A 9,655-nucleotide genomic window follows, 5' to 3' on the forward strand; every position below is an offset into this window, starting at 1 on the left:
TTTTCTACTGTTCTTTTCCCTTTTTTTTTGAGACGGAGTCTCGTTCTGTTGCCCAGGCTGGAATGCAGAGGCACAATCTTGGCATCTTGGCTCACTGCAACCTCTGCCTCCCAGGTTCAAACAATTATCCTGCCTCAGCCTCCCAAGTAGCTGGGACTATAGGTGCACGCCACCATGCCTGGCTAATCTTTTTGTATTTTAGTAAAAACGGGGTTTCATCATGTTGCCCAGGCTGATTTTGAACTCCTGAGCCAAGGCAAACCGCCCGCTTCGGCCTCCCAAAGTGCTGGAATTACAGGCCTGAGCCACTGCACCTGGCTCAACTGTTTCTACTTTTCTATACCCCGACTTAATTTCTCTTTCAGCCCCAATCCTCCAGGGTGGTAGAAACATAAGTTAAATCAGCACAGGTTGCCCCCTGACAATTAAAATACAATTAATAGCCAGGCACAGTGGCTCACACCTGTAATCCCAGCACTTTGGGAGGCTGAGGCAGGAGGATCAACTGAGGTCAGGAGTTCGAGACCAGCCTGACCCACATGGAGAAACCCTGTCTCTACTAAAAATACAAAATAAGCTGGGCATGGTGGCACATGCCTGTAATCCCAGCTACTTGGGAGACTGAGGTAGGAGAATCACTTTAACCCGGGAGGCAGAGGTTGCAGTGAGCCAAGATGGTGCCATTGCACTCCAGCCTGGGCAACAAGAGTGAAACTCTGTCTCAAAATAAATAAATAATTAATTTAATTAAATACAATTAATAGGCATAAGAATAGAATGACACACTGGGAACTTAGGAGCCAAGAGGAGGGACACCTAACCTAACCTCAAGGGAGAAAAAAAAGAAATGTCAGGGAACTTCCCAGAGAGTGTGATGTGTTTGAGATGAGACAAAACAATGAATCAAGTTAGCCAGACTTGAAAGGAAATGGCATGCTAGCGCAGGGAACAGCCTGAGCAAAGTCATAGAGGCAAGAAATAGCACAACGTGTAGGAGACTTTAGCAGCACATATACTAAAATTGGAACAATACAGAGAAAATTAGCATGGCCCCTACACTAAGATGACATGTAAATTCGTGAAGCATTCCAAAGCAAACAAATAATAAAAATATTTTTAAAAAAATAAATTCAGTCCAGGTGCGGTGGCTCACACCTGTAATACCAACACTTAGGGAGGCTGAGATGGGCGGATCACCTGAGGTCGGGAGTTTGAGACCAGCCTGACCAACATGGAGAAACCCCGTCTCTACTAAAAATACAAAATTAGTGGGGCATGGTGGCACATGCCTGTAATCTCAGCTACTCCGGAGGCTGAGGCAGGAGAATGGCTTGAACCCGGGAGGGAGAGGTTGTTGCAATGAGCTGAGATCGCGCCACTGCACTCCAGCCTGGGCAACAAGAGCGAAACTCCATCTCAAAAATAAATAAATAATAAAATAAAATAAATTCAGGCCTGGGCGCGGTGGCTCACACCTGTATTCCCAGCACTTTGGGAGGCCAAGGCAGGTGGATCACTTGAGGCCAGGAGTTTAACAGCAGCCTGGCCAACATGGTGAAACCCCACCTCTACTAAAAAATACAAAAATTAGCCAGGCATGATGGCACATACCTGTAATCCCAGCTACTCGGGAGAATGAGGCAGGGAGAATTGCTTGAACCCAGGAGGCAAAGGTTGCAGTGAGCCAAGATCGTGCCACCGAACTCCAGTCTGGGCGACAGAACGAGACATTTCTCAAAAAATAAAAATAACTAATAAACAAATAAATAAATTCAGGCTTGGCATGGTGGCTCACGCCTGTAATCCCAGCACTTTGGGAGGCTGAAGTGGGAGGATTACTTGAGGTCAGGAGTTCGAGACTAGCCTGGTCAATATGGCAACACTCCTACTCCACTAAAAATACAAAAATTAGCCAGGTGTGGTGGTACGTGCCTATAATCCCAGCTCCTCAGGAGGCTGAGACACAAGAATCGCTTGAACCCAGGAGGCAGAGGTTGCAGTGAGCCGAGATCACACCACTGAACTCCAGCCTAGGCAACAGAGTGAGACTCCAACTCAAAAAAAAAAAAAAAAAAAAATCAATGTTGTGGGAGTATAAGGTTCAAGGCAGGGAGAGGTGAGAGGCAAGGACTCTGTTTATAACAGGGGAACGACTTTGAACTCTGTGTTATAGGTCAGTGGTCTACAAGGAGGGGTACACACACACCCCATGTACAGAAGAAAGTTCACTGGAATACAGGAAGAAAATGTTACAACTTCTATCTTGTGCTTTAACTTAAAAAAATTTTATGTATGTTTTGTAAGGTATTTGTCCCCTCCAAAACTTGTGTTAGGATTTAATCCCTGCCAGAGATGGCAGCTCAGGCCTGTTATCCCAGCATTTTGGGAAGCCAAAGCAGGAGGACTGCTGGACCTCAGGAGTTTAAGAATAGCCTGGGCAACATAGTGAGATCCCATCTTAGAAAAAAAAATAAAAATAAAAAGAAGAAATTTAATCCCCATTGTGGCAATATTAAGAGATGGACCTTTAAAAGGCGATGACTTACTGGGCTCGATGGCTCACGCCTGTAATCCTAGCACTTTGGGAGGCCCAGGTGGGTGGATCACCTGAGGTCAGGAGTTCAAGACCAGCCTGGTCGACACGTCTCTACTAAAAATACAAAAATTGGCCGGGCATGGTGGTGCACGCCTGTAATCCAAGCTACTTGGGAGGCTGAGGTGGGAGGATCACTTGAGCCTGGGAGGTAGAGGTTGCAGTGAACCGAGATTGTGCCACTGCACTCCAGCCTGGGTGACAGAGTGAGATCCTATCTCAAAAAAAAAAAAAAAAAAAAACCACTTTCTTTATAAATTACCCACCTTCAGGTGTTCTGTTATAAGCAATATAAAACAGACTAAGATAATATATTAATAATACCCTACTGCAGATATATAATATATTACTGCAGTACGGTATTACTGCAGTATATTATTTTATATTACATAATAAACAAATACATTAGGCATATACTAAAATGAGTTAAGCCAGAATCAGCCAATTGACTTTGATTTTGACCAAGAGCTTGCTATAAACATCATTTCTGATGTCCCTGAACCTGGGTAAATCTATGAAAGAGTAGCTTACTATCTTTTTTTTCTCTCTCTTTTTTGAGACAGATTCTCACTCTGTCACTCAGGCTAGAGTGCAGTGGCATAACTTCAGCTCACCGCAGCCTCCGTCTCCCGGGTTCAGCTGATTCTCCTGCCTCAGCCTCCTGAGCAGCTAGGATTACAGGCGTGAGCCACCACACAGGCTAATTTTTTGTATTTTTAGTGGAGAAGGAGTTTCTCCATGTTGGCCAGGCTGGTCTCAAACTCATGACCTCAAGTGATCCACCTGCCTCGGCCTCCCAAAAGTGCTGGGATTACAGGCGTGAACCACCTCAACCCAGCCGTGGCTTACTATCTAATCATGTAACAGGAACAATTATATAAAGTAGGCATGTGATTTGGTCTCATTATTAGTATTAGAATATTTGTTTTCCAAAATGGTGAATATTCTTCAATGTAATTTGGAGTAAATGTTCTTTCTGTGTTTTTTATTTGTTCATTTGAGATAGAATCTTGCTCCATAGCCCAGGCTGGAATGCAGCAGTATGATCTCAGCTCACTGCAAACTCCCATTCCAGGATTCAAGCAATTCTCCTGCCTCAGCCTCCCAAGTAGTTGCGACTACAAGCGCCCGACACCACTCCCAGCTGATACTTGTAGTTGTACTAGAGACGGGGTTGCACCTCGTTGGCCAGGCTGGTCAGGAACTCCTGACCTCAAATGATCCGCTCACTTCAGCCTCCCAAAGTGCTGGGATTACAGGCTTGAGCCAAAGTACCAAGACAGCAAAAGAAAAAAAATTAAAGACCAATATATTATAACAGATCACTTAGGCACAAAAAGCCTCAACAAAATGTTAGCAAGTCTAATCAAACAATGTATGAAAATGGTAATGGTTTGTTTATGGTATAAATAACCATAACCAAGTAGGATTTATTCTATATATGCAAGGCTGGTTCAATATTTCAAAAAATAATCAGTATAATCCACCACATCAATAAGCTAAAGAAAAATCATATAATCATATCAATTGAAAAAAAGGATTTAGCAAAATGTTCCAGCTACCCCAGAGGCTAAGGCAGGAGGACTGCTTGAGCCTAGGAAATTGAAGGTTCAGTGAGCTATGATCACACCACCGCACTCCAGCCTAGGTGACAGAGTAAAAAGACCCTGTCTCAAAATAAAATAAGATAAAATAAAATAAAAAAGTCTCAGCACACCAGGAATGAAAGGAATTCCCCAACTTGAGAAAGAGCATTGTTCCATGGCCCACAGATCTATGTAAATCTGCCCCAAAGTCTGAGGAAGCTGAGAGGCTGAAGAAAGAGGTGGATAAATCCAGCTTCTTAGGAAAAAACGTTAGTAGAGACTTACTAACAGAAGTTATGTCTGTGTCTCGGGTAGCAGCGATGACAAGATATTGGATGCTGCACCCTTACTCACAAGACTCAGGGCATTTTTTTTTTTTTTCTGAGACGGAGTCTCGCTCTGTCACCCAGGCTAGAGTGCAGTGGCATGATCTCAGCTCACTGCAACTTCTGCCTCCCAGGTTCAAGCAATTCTCCTGCCTCAGCCTCCTGAGTAGCTGGGATCATAGGCATGCACCACCACGCCTGGCTAATTTTCCTTTTTTCTTTTTTTTTTCTTTTTGAGATGGAGTTCACTCTTGTTGCCCAGGCTGAAGTGCAATGGGGTGATCTCGGCTCACCGCAACCTCCGCCTGCCAGGTTCAAGCAATTCTCCTGCCTCAGCCTTCTGAGTAGCTGGGATTACAGGCATGCGCCACCACACCCAGCTAATTTTTTGTATTTTTAGTAGAGATGGGGTTTCTCCACATTGGTCAAGCTGGGCTCAAACCCCTGACCTCAGGTGATCTGCCAGCCTCGGCCTCCCAAAGTGCTAAGATTACAGGGTGAGCCACCACGCCTGGCTGACTCAGGACTTTTATATCGTATGGGAGGGGTAGTTCAGAAGGGATGTGTATGACCTAAGGGCAGAATTTATGGTAAGTACCTGCTCTTACGAAAGGAACAGTAGATAAACTGGAAATCATAGAGGCCTTTCCAGAACATGGATTAATCAAAAGTCAACATGGTAGATTTGTTTCCAAAATGAATGTAGGCTTACAAAAAAAAACACTTACAGCTAACATCATACTTTTAATGGTGAAAGACTGAATGTTTTCCCGCTAAAATAGGATGTCCTGTCACGACTCTCATTCAACATAGTACTGCAAGTTCAATAAGAAAAAAAAGAAAAGAAAGAGAGAGAAAGAGAGAGAGAGAGAAAGAAAGAAAGAAAGAAAGAAAGAAAGAAAGAAAGAAGAAGAAAGAAAGAAAGAAAGGAGAAAAAGAGGAAGGAAGGAAGGAAGGAAGGAAGGAAGGAAGGAGATAAAACTGTCCCAATTTGCAGATGATATGACTGTCTATCTAGAAAATTCCAAGGAATCTGCCAAAGAAATTCCTAGAACCAATAAATGGGTACAGCAAGGTCACAGACACAAAACCAACACAGAAAAATCAATTGCATTTCTATATGTTAATAATGAACATGTGGAAACTGAAATTAAAAACACAATATTGGCCGGGCGCGGTGGCTCAAGCCTGTAATCCCAGCACTTTGGGAGGCCGAGACGGGCGGATCACGAGGTCAGGAGATCGAGACCATCCTGGCTAACATGGTGAAACCCCGTCTCTACTAAAAAATACAAAAAAAACTAGCCGGGCGACGTGGCGGGCGCCTGTAGTCCCAGCTGCTCGGGAGGCTGAGGCAGGAGAATGGCGTAAACCGGGAGGCGGAGCTTGCAGTGAGCTGAGACCCGGCCACTGCACTCCAGCCTGGGCGGCAGAGCGAGACTCCGTCTCAAAAAAAAAAAAAAAAAAAAAAAAAAAAAAAAAACACAATATTATGTACAATCACTCCAAAGAAAATTAAATAGTTAGGTATAAACTTATAAAACATGTACAGGGCTGGGCTCAGTGGCTCACACCTGTAATCTCAGCTCTTTTGGAGGCCAAGACGTGTGGATCACTTGAGATCATGAGTTCAAGACCAGTCTGGCCATGGTAAAACTCCATCTCTACTAAAAATAAGCCGGGAGTGGTGGCACATGCCTGTATTCCCAGCTACTTAGGTGGCTGAGGCAGAAGAATCACTTGAACCCAGGAAGCAGAGTAGCTGCAGTGAGCCAAGATCATGCCACTGAACTCCAGCCTGGGCAACAGAGTGAGACTCTGTCCCAAAAAAGTGTATAAATAGATAAAATAAAACAGGACAGGATTTGTATCCTACAGATTACAAAATGCTGATGAAAGAAATTCTGAAAGACCTAAATAAATGGAGAGACATACCATGTTCATGGATTCAAAGACTCAAAATAACAAAGATGTTAATTCCCTCCAAAATGTATCTGTAGGTTTTATGCAATTCCTATAAGAATCCTAAAAAGGTTTCTTGCAGACATAGACAAGCTTATTCTAACACTTATATGGAAAGGCACAGGTCCTAGAATAGCTCCAACAATCTTGACAAAGAAGAAACAGAAAAGAATCACTCTACCAAACATTAAATCTTACTATTTAGCTGCAGTAATCAAATAAGTGATATTGGTGAAGGAATAGAGAACCCAGAAATAGACCCACACAAATGTGGCAAATTGATTTTTGACAACAGTATGAAAGCAATTCAATGGAGGAAGGATAGCCTTTTTAACAAATGAACATGCATAGGCAAAAAAAATGAACCTCAACCTAAACTTCATACCTTCTACAAAATTTAACAAAAATAAATCATAGACTTAAACATAAAATGTAAAACTATAAAACTTTTAGAAAAAAATAAGAGAAAGTCTTTGGAATCTCAGGCTAGACAAGGGATTCTTACACTTAACACCAAAAGCATGATGGAAAAATTGACAACTTGGCCCTCATCAAAATTAAAATATTTATTGCTTCATAAAAGATGCTGTTAAGAGAATATAAGTAAAAGCTACAGACTGTAGGGGGAACTATTGGCAAAGGTTACATCAGACAAAGGACTAATATCTAAAATACATAAAAAATACCCCTCAAAACTCAACAGTGAAAATACAAACCAATTACATGGGCACAAGATATAAACAGACATTTCATCAAAGAGAATATTCAGAAGGCAAGAAGGCACATGAATAGATGTCTAACACCACTGGCCATTAACCATATGCAAATTAAAACCACAGTGGAACACCACTACACATCTATTAGAGTGGCCAAAATAAAATATAATGACATTGCCAAATGCTGGTAAGGATTTTGAGAAACTAGATCATTCATACACTGCTGGTGGGTATGTAAAATAATACAACTACTCTGGAAAAAAGTCTGAAAAAAATTTTTTTTTAATTAGAGATGGGGGTCTCACTATCTTGACCAGGCTGGTCTTCAATTCCTGAACTCAAGCAATCCTCCCATCTTGGCCTCCCAAAATGCCAGGATTCGCCTAGGAGCAGTGGCTCACACCTGTAATCCCAGAACTCTGGGAGGCCAAGGCGGTTGGATCACGAGGTCAGGAGATCGAGACCAGCCTGGACAACATGTTGAAACCCCGTCTCTACTAAAACTACAATAAATTAGCTGGACGTGGTGGCAGGCACCTGTAGTTCCAGCTACTCGGGAGGCTGAGGCAGGAGAATTGCTTGAACCCAGGAGTCAGAGGTTGCAGTGAGCTGAGATCATGCCACTCACACTCCAGCCTGGGTGACAGAGCAAGACTCTGTCTTTAAAAAAAAAAAAAAAATGCCAGGATTATAGGCATGAGCCACCACACCAAACAAGCTGTTTTTTTTTTTTTTCTCTTGAGATTAAGTCTCCCTCTGTTGCCTAGGCTGGAGTGAAGTGGAGGGTTCTCGGCTCACTGCAACCTCTGCCTCCCTGGGTCAAGTAATTCTCCTGTCTCAGCCTCCCAAGTAGCTGGAACAACCTGCGTGTGCCACCATGCAATTTCTTGTCAGCCTGTGACAAACAATTTTTTCTATAACAACATGCAACTACTATTTGACCCAGCAACTAACTGCCCTCCTGGATATATATATATATATATATTTTTTGAGATGGAGTCTGGAGCGGCTTCCTAGGCTCAAGTCCAATGGCACAATCTCAGCTCACTACAATCTCCGCCTCCTGGTTTCAAGCGATTTTAGTGCCTCAGCCTCTCAAGTAGCTGGGATTATAGACATGCACCACCATGCCCAGCTAATTTTTGTATTTTCAGTAGAGACAGGATTTCACCACGTTGGTCAGGCTGGTCTTGAACCCCTGACCTCAAGTGATCCGCCCACCTCTGCCTCCCAAAGTGCTGGGATTACAGGTGTGAACCACCACGCTGGCCCCTCCTGAACTTTTATCCCAAAGAAAAGAAAACAAATGTTCTGGCGAGGTGGCACACGCCTATAATCCTAGCACTTTGGGAGGCCGAGGTGGGAGGCGGCGGGATTGAGCTCAGGAATTTAAGATCACCCTAGACAATATGGTGAAATCTTGTCTCTACAAAAAACACAATTAGCCCAGCGTGGTGGTGTGTGCTTGGCTGAGACAGGAAGGATTACTTGAGCCCAGCAGGTCGAGGCTACAGTAAACTGTGATCGTCCCACTGCACTCCAGCCTGGCTAACAGACTCAAAAAAACAAAAAGACAGCACTTTGGGAGACTGAGGCAGCCAGATCACTTGAGGTCAGGAGTTTGAGACCAGCCTGGCCAACATGGTGAAACCCCGCCTCTACCAAAAATACAAAAATTAGCTGGGCATGGTGATGGGCGCCTGTAATCCTAGCTACTTGGCAGGCTGAGGCAAGAGGATGACTTGAGCCCAGGAGTTCGAGACCGGCCTGGGCATCATGGCAAAACCCCGTCTCCACAAAAAATACAAAAATTAGCTGAGGGTCATGGCCTGTGCCTGTAGACTCAGCTACGTGGTAGCCTGAGGTGGGAGAATTGCTTTGAGCCCTGAAGGTTGAGTCTACAGTGAGCTATGATTGCACCACTGCACTCCATCCTGGGCAATAAGAGTGAGACCCTGTCTCAAAAAATTAAAAAAAAAAAAGAAATGAAAAAGAAAAAATTAGGCCCAGAGCAGTGACTCATGCCTGTAATCCAAGCACTTTGGGAGGCTGAGGTGGGTGGATTACTCGAGGCCAGGAGTTTGAGACCAGCCAGGCCAACATGGTGAAACCCTGTCTCTACTAGAAATACAAAAAATTATCTAGGCATGGTAGTACACATCTGTAATCCCAGCTACTTGGGAGGCTGAGATAGAACAATCACTTGTCCCAGGAGGTGGAAGCTGCAGTGAGCTGAGATCCTGCCACTGCACTCTAGCCTGGGCAACACAGCAAGACTCTGCCTCAAAAAAAAAAATTAAATTGGCCGGGCGCGGTGGCTCAAGCCTGTAATCCCAGCACTTTGGGAGGCCGAGACGGGCGGATCACGAGGTCAGGAGATCGAGACCATCCTGGCTAACATGGTGAAACCCCGTCTCTACTAAAAATACAAAAAAAAAACTAGCCGGGCGAGGTGGCGGGCGCCTGTAGTCC

At 43.9% G+C, this 9,655-nt stretch overlaps 1 non-coding gene across 1 annotated transcript; it reads left to right on the top strand.

Moving 5' to 3' along the window:
- Positions 1-988: 988 nt before the first annotated feature.
- LOC117063092 lies at positions 989-1,098 on the top strand. Its single transcript, XR_004428720.1, has one exon. It is a non-coding gene; the product is annotated as a U6 spliceosomal RNA (small nuclear RNA).
- Positions 1,099-9,655: the final 8,557 nt, after the last annotated feature.

This window comes from Trachypithecus francoisi, unplaced genomic scaffold (genome assembly GCF_009764315.1).
Source record: "Trachypithecus francoisi isolate TF-2019V2 unplaced genomic scaffold, Tfra_2.0 Lachesis_group17, whole genome shotgun sequence".
NCBI lineage: Eukaryota > Metazoa > Chordata > Mammalia > Primates > Cercopithecidae > Trachypithecus > Trachypithecus francoisi.